The sequence below is a fragment of the Callospermophilus lateralis genome, chromosome 2, assembly GCF_048772815.1.
Source record: "Callospermophilus lateralis isolate mCalLat2 chromosome 2, mCalLat2.hap1, whole genome shotgun sequence".
Classification (NCBI taxonomy): Eukaryota; Metazoa; Chordata; class Mammalia; order Rodentia; family Sciuridae; genus Callospermophilus; species Callospermophilus lateralis.
In genome coordinates, this window is record NC_135306.1 from 206,067,874 (window position 1) to 206,083,563 (window position 15,690).

A 15,690-nucleotide genomic window follows, 5' to 3' on the forward strand; every position below is an offset into this window, starting at 1 on the left:
GCTGGAGCAGCGTTTGCGAGCAGCAGGCTGGGAAGGAGGGCAACGGCCCAGGTCCCACTCACTAGAGGAACAGGGTGCGTCCTGCTGCTGCTCAGTTTCAACAGAAAATCTAACACACGCCAGAAACATGCAACACCAGCCCTCTGTGCAGGTTGAAATACCTTCCAGTTACTACTGCAGCCGTCACGGGGAGACTCCAGGGGGGACTCAGGGGAGACTCCAGGACCGCTGCAGACACCGACATCACAGAGGCCCAAGACCCTGTAAAATGGCACAGCATTTGCATATAACCTAGAACGCATGTCTCCCTCTGTCGTCAAGGCGGAGCTGCTGTGCAGTAGTGTCTAGGAAATGACAGAAAAGCCCGTGCTTGCTCAGCACAGTGACCATCAGTACTGGCCCCAGTCCGCACCACCATCAGCAGCCACACAACATTTTTTTCCAGAATACCTGTTTTTCACTGTCCAGTGTCTTACAGGGCTGGAGACTGAACGTGAGCACTCTGGGCCACCCGCCTATGGCCCAGCTCTTTTTATGTTTTACTTTGCTAAATTGCTCAAGTTGGTCCTGAACTTGCCATCCTCCTGCCTCAGCCTCCTGAGCTGCTGGGATAGCAGGTGTGCGCCATCGCACCCGGCTGTCTGAGGAGTTCTGGTCCACAGTTGGCTGAATCTGTGGGTGTGAAAGCCCTGGGTACAGAGCAAAGTCTGTTTTCATAGTTGTTTTCTTCACCTCAGACAAACAGAAGATGCAGGGAAGAAGTGTCTGGCTCAGGTAGGCGGGTGGCGACATTATCCACATAGCTGGTGACGGGTGCTCAGATGTTAAATGGCACTGGTAACCCTGGTGTGACAGGCACAACCAGCCAGCAGATGATTCCAAGTGGAGAAGGAGGCCATCGGGCTCAGCTCTGGGGGTGGGGACACACTGACAAGAGGCAGCTCTTGTGCCTGTCCTAGCCCTCTTCTCTGGGCTCACAGTCCATCCTGAACAAGCTGCTCATGCCACCAGGGCTGGACCCCCTACTGGCCTTGGTCTCCCCTTCTTCATCGCCTTGAAGCCAGCTGGAGGCACGGAGGCTGGGTGATGGCAGTGGAGGAAGGAGGCAAGAGAACTCCTGTCACTTGTTCACGCCTTGTAAGGGAGGCCCAGCGTGTGAAGGAAACGATGCAGGTGGCATGGGAAACAAAGGCAGAGGGTGACGGTCCCCACACTTGGGGACCATATGGATCGGCAGAGGGACCACACTTGGGGACCTTCGAGTTACTACTGCAGCTGTCACGGGGAGACTCCAGGGGAGACTCCAGGGGGGACTCAGGGGAGAGTCCCCACACTTGGGGACCATATGGATTGGCGGAGGCACGACTTGTGTGTGGCACGCTGGATGCCACCCTGTCAACCACAGGGTAATGCCATACCACGGGCACTGGGCTGAGGCTCCCAGGCCTCTGCTGTCTTCCACACCCCCAGAAAGGTGCCACAGGCCACCCACAGTGAAATACCAGTGAACACGCACTTCAGAACCAATCCAACCAGACACTAGTGTGGACGGAGCTCTCGATTCACAGTCCCTGCCTCTCCACATGGTTCCTGTCTCCACAGGTCCCTCCCCAGCACTGCCACCTGAGCTGTGGAACTATGAGCTGCAGCTGCAAGGCTTACGGTGTCCAACTGGAGATTTCTATCGACTTCTGAATCTGCTTCCTGATCTACAAAAGCAGATTGAGCCAAATCATCTTGAGGAGTCGCGATGAGAACTCAGGAAGGGCTGCACTTTACAGTTCCTAGGACAGTGGCCCATTAGAGATGGCTGGCACGGCGACCAATGGCCAGCTTTGTGGCATCAGCCTTAATCCTTCTCTCTTTTGTCACACCCTGGGGATACAACATCGAAAGGCAGAGACCAAGACACAGTCCTGGAAGGTTCAAAGCAGAGTCTGCCCCACACACGATCCTGAGCAGGAGCAGGGGCTGAGAATCAGAATATCCTGGCCCTGCCTCTGCTGCCACTAACCAGAGCTGTGCCCTGAGGCAAGTCACTTCCCCACCTGGGCTGCAGCTTCTGTCCCCATCAGACAAGGGATAACAACTGCTGTGCCTTCTTCATGCAAACACTGTAGACAAAAAATTTGCCATAAAATGTTAACTACGATGCAAGTACCACAAGACACCAGGCCCTCGGTCTAGCTGGGAAGGAAGGAGCAGAGCAGGCCGTAAAAGAGCGGAAAGCCAGACCAACAGAGAGTAACTCGAACACCAACCAGAGCACGACACTGAGGATCAGCCATCAACAGAAATGGAGCCTCTGAAAGCTACACAACATCACTGGAAGAAATTAAAGACCTGAAGAAAAGAAAGACACTCTATGTTCATGGATTGGAGCCTTAATACCGTTAAGATGGCAATACCTAAATGGATCCACAGATTCAGTGGATTCAAAAATCACAGCTTGAGAGCCGGGCACAGTGGCGCACGCCTGCAATCCCAGCAGCTCGGGAAGCTGAAGGGGGATCTCGAGTTCAAAGCCAGTCTCAGCAATGGCAAGCCACTAAGCAACTCAGTGAGACCCTGTCTCTAATTAAAAAATACAAAATAGGGCTGGGTATGTGGCTCAGTGGTTGAGTGCCCCTGAGTTCAATTTCTAGTACCAAAAAAAAAAAAAAAAAATCACAGTTCCCACTGGGTGTGGGTTTGTAATTCCAGCAACTCAGGAGGCTGAGGCAGGAGGATCACAAGGCCAGCCTTAGCAACTTGGAGAGACCCTGTCCCAAAATAAAAAATTTTAAAAGGGCCAGGGATGTAACTCAGGAGTAGAGCATCCCTGGGTTCAATCCCCATTATCAGGGGAAATCAACAAGATGATCCGAAAATTCACATGGAAAATACAAGGGAACCAGAAGAGCCAAAAGAATCTTGAAGGGCTGGGGATGTGGCTCAAGTGGTAGCACACTCGCCTGGCATGCGTGCGGCCCAGGTTCGATCCTCAGCACCACATACAAACAAAGATGTTGTATCCGCCGAAAACTAAAAAAAAAAAATAAACATTAAAAAATTCTCTCTCTCTCAAAAAAAAAAAAAAAAAAAAGAATATTGAAAAAGAACAAAGTTGCAAGACTAGTACTTCCCAATTTTAAAATTCACTACAAAGCCCCGGGAACCAAGATGAGGAGGAACTGGCATACAGGTGACACACCGATTGGCATAACCTTCCCATTTACAGTCCACTGTCCTCAACAAGGGGCCACGACAACTCAACAAACAGTGCTAGACCAACCAGATTTCCACAAGCAAAAGAAGTTGAACCCCTTTTAAGAAATAAAAATGAAAAGGACTAGGGATGGGGACTAGAGCACTCCTGGGTTCAATCCAAAAAAAAGGTGAAAGACAATCCTTATATGAGAAAAAAGTTCTAAATATTTCAGTCTGATAAAGGTCTAGTACCCAGACTATATTAAGAACACTTACAGCTCAATGAAAAGACAACCCAATTTAAAAATAGGCAAAAAATCTTAATAGAAATTTCTTTGAGAAGATGTGCCAATGGCGATAAGCACAGGAAAAGATGCTCGACACCATTAGCCAAGGGAAACATGAATCAAGCCCCAGTGAGATCCCACCTTACAACCACAAGGTCAGGAAGTGCTGTGAGCACATGGAGACTGCAGCCTCAAGCACTGCTGATGGGAACACAAAAGGCAGCCACTTCGGAGATAGTCCTTCAGGTCCCCAAACAAAGTTACCAAACAACCCACAGTCTTATTCCAAGATGTATATACACAAGGTAACTGAACATACCTGTCACCCAAAAACTTGTACACAAATGTTCAAAGCAATATTTCTCATAATAGACAAAAGTGGAGACAAACTAAATGCCCATCAACTGATGAATGGATTAACAGAATGGGGTATATCCATTCAATGGAATATTATTCAGTTGTTAAAAACTAAGTGCTGTTACTTGCTACGAAGTGGCTGAACCTTGAAAACATCCTCTGTGAAAGAGGATGGACACAAAAGGCCATGAGTTTGTATGATTTCATTTCTATGAAATGTCCAGAACGGGCAGATTCAGAGACAATTGATTAGTGGTTGCCAAAGGCTGGGGAAAGGGGAAATAAGGAGTGGTTGCTGATGGGCAGAGTTTCCTTTGTGGGTGAAAAAAATATTCTGGAATTAGAGAAGATGGTTATACAACATTGTGAATATGCTAAAAACCACTGAATTGTATGTTTGTTTGTTTTTTAAGGGTGGGGGTGCTGGGGATTGAACAAAGGGGCACTTTACCACTGAGCTACAATCCTTTTTATTTTGAGACAAGGTTCATAGTTGCTGAGGCCTGCCTAGAACTTGCCATCCTCCTGCCTCAGCCGTCTAGGTTACTGGGAGGATACATGTGGATCACTGTGCCTGGCTGAATTATACACTTTGAAAAAGAGTGAATTTTAGCCAGGTGTGATGGCACCTGCCTGAGCTGCCAGCTACTCAGGAGGCTGAGGCAGGAGCACCACTTGACCCCAGGAGCTGGAGACCAGACTGGGCAACACAGTGAGACTGCATTTCAATTACAGTACGTGAATTTCAATTTATCGTATATGAATTGTATCTCAATGAAGTTATAAAAAAAAATTTTTAAAGTAATACATGCCAGAGCTTATTGAAAAGTTGGAATACTTGAGAAAAAAAAAAAGGGTTTTAGTTTTGCTTTTTAACCATCCAAGCAGCCTCTTTGCCCCATGACCTCAGGGGGCATTCTGGTAGAGAGGGAGGTCTCTGCAGACAGAGAAGCACAGGGCTGGGTATTCTGGGATGCAGTGCCCTCCTTCATATGTATTTATTTAAAAATAGCAACAAAGCTGGGTCGTGATCAGTGGCAGAGCATTTGCTGTGCATACGTGAGGCCCTGGGCGCCAACCCCAGTGTCATGGGGGGGAAAAAATCCACTCCTGTTTGCATTTCTGCTTTGGCTCTGTGCTCTACCATGATGTTACATTGTTTATGAATAAAACCTGGACCTGCCCAGACATGTACTTGAGAAAGGGAAAGACATTTCAATAACCTCTTCAGACAACCTCGGCCACTGCTCTTCAATGCGCCCCCAAACTCAACAAATAGCAAGGAATTCATGGTACTGTGGAACCTGGAAGCCTCAAACTTTTCCTGCTACGTGACATTAAAACCCAATGGCCTTTCTCGAGCTGTTAATGGGCCTTATTTCCTGCATGATTTCGTAACCTCCTGTGCTGGTCCTCCGGATCACAAGGGCTCCCTGACCCAGCTGATCTTGAAGATGCTGGCGCGTTAGGTAACACTGTAGCAAAATATCACCTGGGCTATGGCCACCCATGTCATCAGAAGAGCCTGAAGTGCCAGGAAGCTGCCCAGCTCAGGACAATAGATCACGTTTCCCAAATTCTAAGCTGTGCCCAGAAGCTCTGCTTTTGCCATTGGCTACAGTATCACTAGCTGTTTTCTTTGAAAAAACAGGCTCAGAAGACTCATTTTCAAGAAAAATCTGGTCAGATACCCAAGGCTGAGTAAAAGCAGATTCTTGTCAGTTGCTCTTTCAAGTAGAAACTGTGGTCCCTGAAAACCCAGCCAGTTCAGTGCGCAACTCACATGACCCACAGGTGCTTCTCCGGGCCAGTATCTGGCTAAACTGGACACTCACTTCCTGTTTCATCACACAGAGGCTCAATCAAGAACTAAGCAGGTGAATTAATACAATAAATTAGTTTTACTGCTTCGTTAAGGCCACCAGGCAGTCGGTGCCACTGCCCCGATCCCGGTAAAGGCATCAACAGGTCTGCCACCACGGCCTTTGTCCCATGCTGGGAATGCCAGCACAGCGGAAAGGAAGGGAGCAGTCAGCACTGTCAGGAAAGTCCGTGACTCACAGACCCCCACCCCACCCCCCCAAACTGGCCTGAGGGCCAGCAGGGCCCTGGGGCGTCTGCGTTAAGACCCGGCTAGCCTGGGGTCTACAGAGCTGACCCTGTGAGCTGGGGGTGCGCTGAGTGGTGTGACCTGGTGCTCTCAGGTGCCCCACCCACCTCTGAGTGGGGCAGGGCTGATGGCCTCAAAGGGCCAGGCAGTTTCCAAGCCTAACAGTGCTCTCTGTCCACACCACCTCCCATTCCGCTGACCTCGGCCCCCAGCGGACTCCCAGCGGACTCCCAGCTCTCCGGTGGGCTTTCTGCTCCCACACTGGAGAAGGCCGGGAGACTGTAAGCAGCCTAAAGGCAGCAGGCAGGGAGAGGGTGGCAGAGCCCAGCATCTCCTGCCCTGGCCCACCTGCCCCCAGCCTCAGTCCACTCACTGGGCCCACCACATGCCCTGCCTGCAGATTCAGATTTGGCCCGCATTCCTGCCATCCAGCCCCCGAGTTCAACGTTAACAAAGGGTCTCCCCGACCTCCCTCACAGTTAAGGCCTCTTGGTCAGGAAGACCCCTTCTCCCTGTGCTGCAGTTAGGAGCCCCACCGAGAAGCCACCAGCACAAGGCCCCTGGTTGGCTCAGAATCCTGTCCCCCCAGAATATCCAATAAACAATTCGAGGTCTGGTGGGAACGGATTTCTCATAGACTGCTACAATTGCAGCGCAGTGAAGCTGCTTGGCCGGCGAAACCAGAGAGGAGAACAAAGTGCTATTCAGGCCCCAGGGACAGACAATAGGCCCTTATCCTCCTTTCTGATCCAGGCGCAAAGCTGCCAGCAATGGAGGGCTCCACGGGTAGCCCCCAGGCAGGGCTGCCCCTAGAGTCTGTGGGACCCCAGGCAAACTTTTTGAGGGGATCCATTTATACAAAAAACTTGAGTCACTCAAAATTAGCTCCCCAGCACCGATTCTGGCAGCCCATCTCACTGGGTCCCACTTAAGAAACCACAGTGTCGCTGGGAACGGGCCCGGCACTTGGAGCCCCAGGTAACTCCACGACATCTGTCATCCCTACACAGGATACAGGGATGAGAGCACCCAAAGACGCACTGGTGGGGGACTTTTGCTCCCAAAGTACAGCCTGGGGAGGGGCTACTCGCGCCTGGGCCTAAAGGTGTCCCTGGCCCTGCGAACACAGCCACCATCATGGGATTGAAGGGTTAGAGGACTGCCCTCAAGAATGGAAGCTAGGAACTCAAGGCCCGCACCTTGGAGTTTTCAAGCCACCTGGGTAACCCAAAATCTCAGGGAGCCCCAGGTCTTTATGGCTCTTCCCCTATGGCCTCTGCCTGCTGGGCTCCCACTGGATCTTAGGGAGGTTGGAGTTTCACACCTGATTCCAGCCAATGTCTCGAAGAGAAGCCGGGGGAAAGCACACAGGCTTGACCAGGAGGACGGAAGGGACCAGGCCTGCAGAAAGCACTCAGCAAACAGGAGGCAAAAGCAAGCCGCAGGCAGCAAAAGCCTTTAACTCAACTTTAAACAGGCCCTGTCCCCGGGGGACATTCTGCCATTAGCTCCAATGACACTACCAAGGCTAAAGGAGGTGCCATCCAGGGTTCTGGGTGGCACCACTGGGATGGGGCTCAGCAGGTAAAGAGTGCCAGCAACAAACCCCATCTGGAGGGCAGGAGGCTGCCTTGGGCTCCTCCCACCCCCACTCCCCCCACAGAGGGTGAGCTTGTGAGTCTCTGAAATGTGCCTAAGGTTGCTGTGTCCTGCCAAGATCCACACCCAGCCGCTGCCACTGCGCCACGCAGATAACTGCAGTGGGGGGAGGCTCATCAGTCTCCTGCTGGGCCAAGGCCCTCTCATGACCGGCCGCCTCCTCCCCAGCACTGATCACAGCCGTAGCTGACCAGGACCTGGCCTCCACTGTCTCCTCTGATGACAGAGATCACTGGGCCATCACTTCCTTGCTGTGTCGCCAGCAGGTAGCCGGGGGCCTGGAACTGGCCTAGAGCAAAGGCCTGAAGCTGAGGGCCAACTGCAACCATTCCGTACACAGTGACCACACTGAGACTAAGGGCTCTGACCGTGGAGGGATGAGCCAATGCCCACTCTCAGGGGAAACAACAGGGAGAGGGGCCATGGGCCTCAGCAGGCCTGGCAGGGACAAGTCCTCCTCGGAGGCAGCAGGCCAGGCTTGAAGGCTCCCACTGCAAACCTAAAGTCTTGTGCTAAGGAATAGAGGGGGTAACAGGACAGAAGTTCTAGCCCAACAAGCACACAATGGCAGGGACAGCCTGGTTCCAGGCCTCTGAGCGTCCAGACTTGGTGTCTCCCTTCCTCTTTCTCAACCCTTCCAGGTGCCGTCTGTGCTCACATCTTTCAGCATTTCAAGCTAAGTGCTCCTGGCACCATTGTCTCCCTCGATGCTCTCCATACCCTCCACCCCCTTGGCTTTGACCTTCCTCTTCCTCGGCCCCCAAAATAAGCACACCAATCTGCATTTCTCTGAGCCACTGATTTTGCTGGAACTCACCCTACCACTGGCGGGGCTTGGCAAGAGCAAATGACCTTTGTGCAGAGACTGATCTCCTCCCTGCTCTTCTGTCAATTCCAACTGGGTAAATAGTTATGGAACCAATAAAGCCTAAAGGGGGAAAAATATGGCATCACGGGCAACGCACAGGCAAAATACCTGGATTCCCTCCCTGGTCCTTTGTGACCTCTGGCAAATCATCTATAACACAAGACCCCATCCTCCCTCAGGCGTGCACGCAGGCAGTCTCTGCTTACCCAGAGGTCCCCCACAGACTGGTATACGTCTCCAGAGTCGATCCTTACCTTTTGCTACGTGGGACAAAGGAGTTCAAGGGTATAGAGTTGATAGGCCAAGAAAAGAGGTCAAGCCTGCAATTCCAGGACTAAGTTCCAAGAGAAACTGGAAGCAGGCCCAGGCGGACTGACCCTGTTCCCGAAGCCCATGTGTCAGTGGCTTGTACGTTGCCCTCAGGTTTGTCTGGGGCCTTGCCAAGCTAGATTTCAGCTTCAGAACGTCAAACACGCAAATCAACACATGGCTACTGGCCTGCAGGACACGAGAGTTATGACAAGAGGGAACAGTCTAGAAACAGTGTTGGCACTCTGTACACTAAGGGAGAGCTTTGATTGGCCTGCTCTCGGGTGACCTGGAGCAAGAGACAAAACTCTGCCCAGCCTCGGCCTTCCAGGATAGCAGCACTCACAGCCCAGGCGGTGCTGAGCAGAGGGTCCTCCCAGGGCTGCCTCAAGTCTGGGTTGGTCCTTGAAGGGGACAAACTGCAGGTGGTCAGTTCTCCACTAGGTAAGCACGAGTCGCATGCCCAAGTCCGTTCACTCACAGCAGGCTGTGGGCTCTCCAGGATAGGGGACAGGAGGGACAAAACCACAAGTGGAATCCCCCTTTGTCCTCTCTGAGAAGTCTGTTAATGAGACAGCAAGCGGCATTCTTCCCTCCACCTGCGGCTCCCAGGGAGGAAGGTAAACCACACCTCAGACCAACTCTGCTTCTAATGTTCTCTTTTTGGGGTGTGGCTGTGGAGGTGAGGGCAGAAGAATAAACAAGAGACTTCCCCAGTCCCTAACCCACACGACCTCCAGATGTCCTCATCAAACTGGCCTCAGAGCAGTGGCACCCCGGGAGTGGTCAGTGGCACCCAGAGCCTCTTCCTGGGAGGAAGCGCCCTTCTGCTCAAAAAGAGACCAAGTGGCAGAAAAAAGAAGATGGACACTTCTGTTAGACCAAGCCCTTGAGCCTCCCTTCACCCAATAAACAGCAGGGTGCCAGGAGGTCTCTGAAAAGAGTCTTGCACCATTGTGGCACCTTGGGCCAAAGTGGACCACAAAGTGGACAGCGGGCTGTCTGGGTTGGTCTCAGAAGGTGAAACAAATAGAGAAAATGTTTCCTATTTGCAAACTGTCCCTTCACTTGCATCCTAAAGAGGGCTCTGTGGGGCCCAGGGTGGCACTGTGTGCTGACCTCCGGGCACCACAAGCCAAGCAAGAATGGGAAGCCTTGGCTGGTGGGGACAGAGTAATGACAACAGTGGAGTGGGCCCCAAGCCAGAGGCAGCAAATGGACCAAGTGTATTGCCAGGAATACCAAATGCACAGCAAGGGAGGGGACAACGCTGACAAAAGTCTGCACAATTCAGAACTTCATCAGGCCTTAGCTCTTTGGGAAGAGACGCCGTAGGCCTATGAGGGCGACCAGGGCTCTGAAATGGCACCCAGTCAGAGGCACATCCGTGGCAAATGACAGATCTCGGTCACAGATGACAGAAGCTTGACAATGTAGGTTTGCACAGTCCCGGCACAAAGTGCCCGCTGACCGAACACCAGAAGGAACCACTCAGTGAGGCTGGCTCCGGCTGAAGTAATCAAATCAGCAGCAACAGAAGACTGTGAGTAAGGGACGAGGGTGACCCAGAATGTCCCACGCCTCTTGCTGGATACAGAGGAAGGGGACGGGAGGAGGAGGGAGAGGAGGAGGGAGAGTGTGTTCTCAGACCCCACGCCCCAACAATCCAAAGCCTGGCTGGCCTAGGGGAGCCTGCAAGGGGGCCCGGGCCTCCGCCCCTCCTCAGAACCAGGAGAGTTCCCACAGCGCCGGCAGCCTCCCCCGGGCAACAGAAGTGTCCATCTTCTTTTTTCTGCCACTAGCCCCTGCCTAACAGCTGGAGAGGAAGGAGGCCTCAAGCACAGACTCAATTTTGGAAGGAAGCCCAGATCTCACAATAGGGGACTGGGGAAAGCACAGGGGGCAGGAGAATTTTCAGCCTGAGCCTAAACCCAGATAGAGGGGCTGCCCGCGGACGGCCCGCCTCCTGGGGACCTATGTGGAGCTTCCCAGAGGAGGCAAAGGACCCACCCTGACCACGGCTCCCATCAACCCAAGACTCGCATCCTCCCCTGGGCAGCCTCACCCCTTCGCCTCCCTCCTTCCATGGGGTCAGAGCCCCGACCTCCTCCGGGAACAGAGCTGGGACTGGATCCAATTTTAATTTGTTCAATGCATAGAAACACAGGTGAGTGCAGTGCACATGTGGCCAAGGACAAGAAGCCTCCCTGTCCCCAGTCGGCTGCCCAGGACTGGCCCTGTGCACACACTCGTCTCCTCTGCACTGAGGAAGGCAGTCCGCTCCCACTCAAGCAGCGAGGAGTGTGCAAACAACCCTCAAAACCCAGCTGCCTGCCGAAAACAACCTTCTCCTTAGGTTTCTACAAACCCTCGAGCAGGACTATCTTGATCTTCACTAGAGCCTTAAGAAGCAGCATCCAGAGAGGGAATAACAGCAAAGGGAGGACAGAGGCCAAGGATCATTTGTAAAATAGATGAGAACCAAGATGTCTGAGCAAAGAACCTGCCCCTGGACCCCAGGCATCGCACCAGACGCTACTGTGGCGGGAAAAATGAAAGGGAGCTGCAGGATTCGCAAAGGACACAAGCTCAGAGATGACAGCAAGAAAACCTGGCACCACTCAGAGAAAAGAGAACTCCAGCAGGCGAGCTGGGAGGTGTTCTTCTGGGGCAGTGGCGGGAAGGCGGAGGACCTGGGTGTGGGCGCAGGGGCAGAGTCTAGGCGACCTCGGGCAAGTAGCTCCCTGCTTGAAGTCTCAGTTTCCTCGAGGTGACACCTTTTACTTTCAGGATGATTATAACAAAATAGAGATGACATGTAAAGAGACCCCAGGGGACCAGAACAAACTTAGCTGCTGTCAGTATTTCTCGCTGTCATAATTATTTTTCTGTTGTATTCTTTTACATATATTTAGTTCTAAATGTGGAAAAACCGACCAGCGGGTAGAAACCTACCCAAGAACTCTGATCTCATTCCCCCCACACTCTGGGACTATTCCAGAATTTCAGAGTGACAAGGGTGGACAGAGAAAGCTATTGGGAGGTGGTGGGACCGTAAGGAGTTGGGGTAGTGGAGGGAAGTCAGGACACTGGGGCATGCCCTTGAAGGCGACATAGGAATCAGCCCTCCTCTACTCCCAGCTGCCCAGCTACCACAAGGTGAGCAGCTCCACTGTCGAGTGCTCCCGCCATGATGTTCCGTGCCACCACAGGGCCAAAAGCAGTGCGGTGCACCACCCCTGGAGAGAGACCCCAAGATCATCAGCCAAAACAAGCCGGTTATCTCATTTTGTCACAGTGATGGCAAGCCAACACAGCTGCCCTACTCGTTCACAAGGGGCTCCTTCCCCAGCCCTTTGCTTGTGAAACAGGGAAAACAAGGCCATCAACTTCCTAAAAGCAATTCCCTGTTCTGTGAGTGAGCTCGGATCCCTCTGCATGAAGCCCACCAAGCATCTCCTACTTCAGAACAGACTTTCTGAAGAAGTCGAGGGCTTCTGAACAGTCTCAGTCTCAATCAGAGGGAGAAGTGGGAAAGAGGTTTGGAACTTGAAATCTAAACCAACAGAATCATGACAAGAATGGAGACAAAGCTGCAGACAGACGTACTTCCGTTCCACAGATGACCGCCCATGACGACGGAGCCACCCAGTGTCAGCAGGGCAGGAAGAGCAGCGAGCCCGGCCTCACAGAAGCGCAAGCCCAACTTCAGCATGAAGCAAGCGCCTGGTCTTTCCCAGCTCGGTCCTTTCACTTCCTGCCTCTCGGCCGCTGTAGACACGGACACGAGTGGTTCATCACCCAGGAGGAGGCCCAGCCCTCCAGGAGCTTCGCCATCCCCAGGAGGCCGTCATGAAGAAAACGTCATACCTGGCTTTAACCCTGACTCCAAAGAACTGTCTCGGCCCAGTTTGCTCTTAGCTACCAAGGGGCTTTCTGATAAGGACACAGAGGGTCTGAGACCACCTTTACTCCTGGAAAAAACCACTCCAGAGAGGAAAGGGAGGCAGGAGTAACGTCATCTTCATTTGAAGAGAGTGGCCCACCTTTGCCCCCACGTCCCACCTGGAGGTGCACTGGGCAGTGACTCTGCAGGGAAAGGGAGCTGTGGTGCACAACCAGGTGGAGGAAGAGTCCCCGGAGTCGACCCCTTCCTTTCTGCAAAAGAGCTACGTAATAAGCGAGAGTTTTAAATGGGTCACGGAAAAGCACAGAGCTCCGCGATGTCAGAAAATCTTGAGACAAAAATTTGAGGAAAAAAAAAAAAAAGGGAATTAGAGTGGACTTGGCAGAACAAATAACAAGCACTCTATTCCTCCTCTTTATTTGCAAACAGGATAGACACAATCTTTGAACAGAAGGACAATGGCATCCTGGGCTCCTATCTTGGAGAAAGCATCTAGGAAGCCATTTGGCAGAAATGATGAAAGTTAAGCAAACTCAAGGCACAGAGAAGATAAATGATGCAGCAGATAAATAGGAAGCAGGTTTCTCCCTTTGCAGACCTAGAATTACTGGGAGACCTCTGAAAAATAAAGACCCCCATCTAGCAGCCTAGTATCTGAATCTTTTCCCAGTTAGCAGATATTGCCTTTGTGATCATAAAAGATAAGCCAGCTATTTTCTAACTAGAAAAACTGTACAACAGCTTACAAATGTAAAATGGACAGCTCTTACTAAAAAGCAGATAATTTAAGGAATATTATCTTTTGAAACAATCTGGAACAATACGTAATTATAGTTAACCTGCAGTTTGTCCACATTAATAAAATGGGAACAGCAAGCATAGATAATTCAATAAATACATTTAAAGAGAACTTCTGAAATGCCTGGCATAGCGTAGGAAGCAGAATTTCTTTAAAACTGTGTTAAACTTGGAAAGCAAGGTTGCTGTGGCCTGGATCTTGAACATTCCCCAAAGGCTCATGTGCTGACGACTTGGTTGTCACCCTTAGGCCTTGCTGGGGGTGAAGGAACCTTTGGGGATATGTCCTGGGAGGGGATATTGAGTCTCCAGCCCCAGCCCTCCATATCTATCTATCTCTATCTCTCTCTCTCTCTCCTCCCTGCCAGGATGTTCTGTGCTGCCTCAGGCCCCAAGCAACCATTAACTGAAACCTCTGACACAAGAGCCAAAATACACCTTTCCTCCTTCAATCTGACTTTGTCAGGAATTTGTCACAGCAACAGAAATCTGACACAAAGGCTTCCCATTATGATGATACAAAATCCTGGAATTCCATTAATGTGAACAAATTGCAGGTTAACTATAATTATGTATTGTTTCAGATTGTTTCAAAAGATAATATTCCTTGAATTATCTGCTTTTTGGTAAGAGCCGTCCATTTTACATTTGTAAGGGTGCTAGTCAGTTTTCTATCACCGTGACAAAATACCTGAGAAAATCAACTTAAAGGACGAAAGGTTTCTTTTGGCTCACAGTTTCAGATGTTTCATTCCATGGTTCTTTGTCTCTGTTACCACAGGCTATGGTGAGGCAGAGCATCATGGGGGAGGCAGTAAGGCAGACCAGAGCTGCTCACATCATGGCCAGGAGCAGTGGGCGGGAAGGTGTCCAGGCATGAAGCACACCCTTCCAAGGCATGCCTCCAATGACCCCAACTCCTAGCTCCCACCAGTAGCACCACCAGCTGGGGACAAAGAGGACTTCAACACAAGAGGCTCTGGGTACATTCCAGGCTCAAACAGTAACATAACCAAGCACTCAAACAACCTCAGTCAGTCAGTATGACCAGGGGCAGGGGACAATGAAAGCCGTTTGGCACATGAGTCTGAAAATGTTCATATTCTAGTTCCAAAACGCACAGGTCCACATACAAAGAGCAGGAAGGCACAGCAAGCTGAGGTCAATCCTGGTTACTTTTATTAAATGTTTTATTTCTTTTTCTTTTTTTTCTTTTTTTGCCATTGTAACCATTTTAACACAGACAGTTCAGTGAGTGTTGGTCTATTTGTGACTTTGTGCAACCATCACTACTGATTCCAGGACATTTTCACACCCACAACAAACTCACCACGTCAGTGGCCCCTGGTGGTCTACTGTGACCACTGATCTGCTCTCCACCTCTCTGGATCCACCTATTCTGGACAGTTCGCAGGACCTCATAACAGCACGTGTCTTCTGTGCCTGGCTTCTCTCAGCACGCTTTCACCGTTCATCTATGTCTATCACCTGACAAGGTGAAGTGGCACCCCCTTTCTCCACAGAAAAGCCCTTTTCACCATGGCTGATTTTTCTGTCAGAAAAAGAGTCTAATGTAGATAAACTTCCTATTTTTGTGTCACCTCGTTTACTTGGCCACTGACGGAGAAGATACCAGCACTCCAGGTGCTGGACACCCCCTTACTAGTTTTTCACAAAAGTATCCAGTATAGTACTTTGAAGAAATGTGCAAACAAGGCCTCTGGCCTTGAGCTGGGCTTCACAGAGATGTCTACATTTTTTAAGATAAGTTACAAATGGGCTCCATGGTAACAGCTGGCAGGGGGAGGAAAGAAAGGGGAGAAGAACCTCTCCCCTTCTCAGGTGTTGTCCTTGAAGGGTTAACTTGCCCAGAACAGTGACAGAAAAAGCTGCTTTTATGTGAACTTCTGCAGACTGTGAACTTCTGAGCCCCTCCTCTTACACGCTTGGTATAAAACTCTGAAACTCCCTGAACTCGGAGTTCAGGGGATTGATTGATTATAGCAAAGGCTGTACCCTCTGAACCTGGCTGCAGCCAAATAAAACTGTTTTGCCTCGTTTGTCCCTACAACAAAGGCTTCATTCCTTTTTATAGCTGAATAATATTTTATTTGTTTGTTTTTGTTTTTTTATACTAGGTTTGAACCTGGGGTACTTTACCACTGAGCTTCATCCCTTTTTATCTTTTATTTTGAGACAGGTTCTC

At 50.8% G+C, this 15,690-nt stretch overlaps 1 protein-coding gene across 7 annotated transcripts in view; it reads right to left on the reverse strand.

Annotated features, from left to right (window-relative positions):
* Pc (pyruvate carboxylase) overlaps positions 1-15,690 on the reverse strand; it is a 107,021-nt gene that overhangs the window by 67,635 nt on the left and 23,696 nt on the right. The window contains exons 1-2 of one of the 7 annotated variants that reach the window (XM_076847659.2): positions 7,268-7,436; positions 162-261 (exon numbers count right to left, since the gene is read on the reverse strand). The exons of 2 other annotated variants lie outside the window; for them this stretch is intronic. The gene's annotated coding sequence lies outside the window, so the exon portion shown is untranslated. Of the gene's footprint in view, positions 1-161; positions 262-1,256; positions 1,271-7,267; positions 7,437-8,724; positions 8,894-15,690 lie in introns of those variants that run through there. 4 more of the 7 variants (XM_076847656.2, XM_076847660.2, XM_076847657.2 and 1 more) reach the window with 4 other exon arrangements.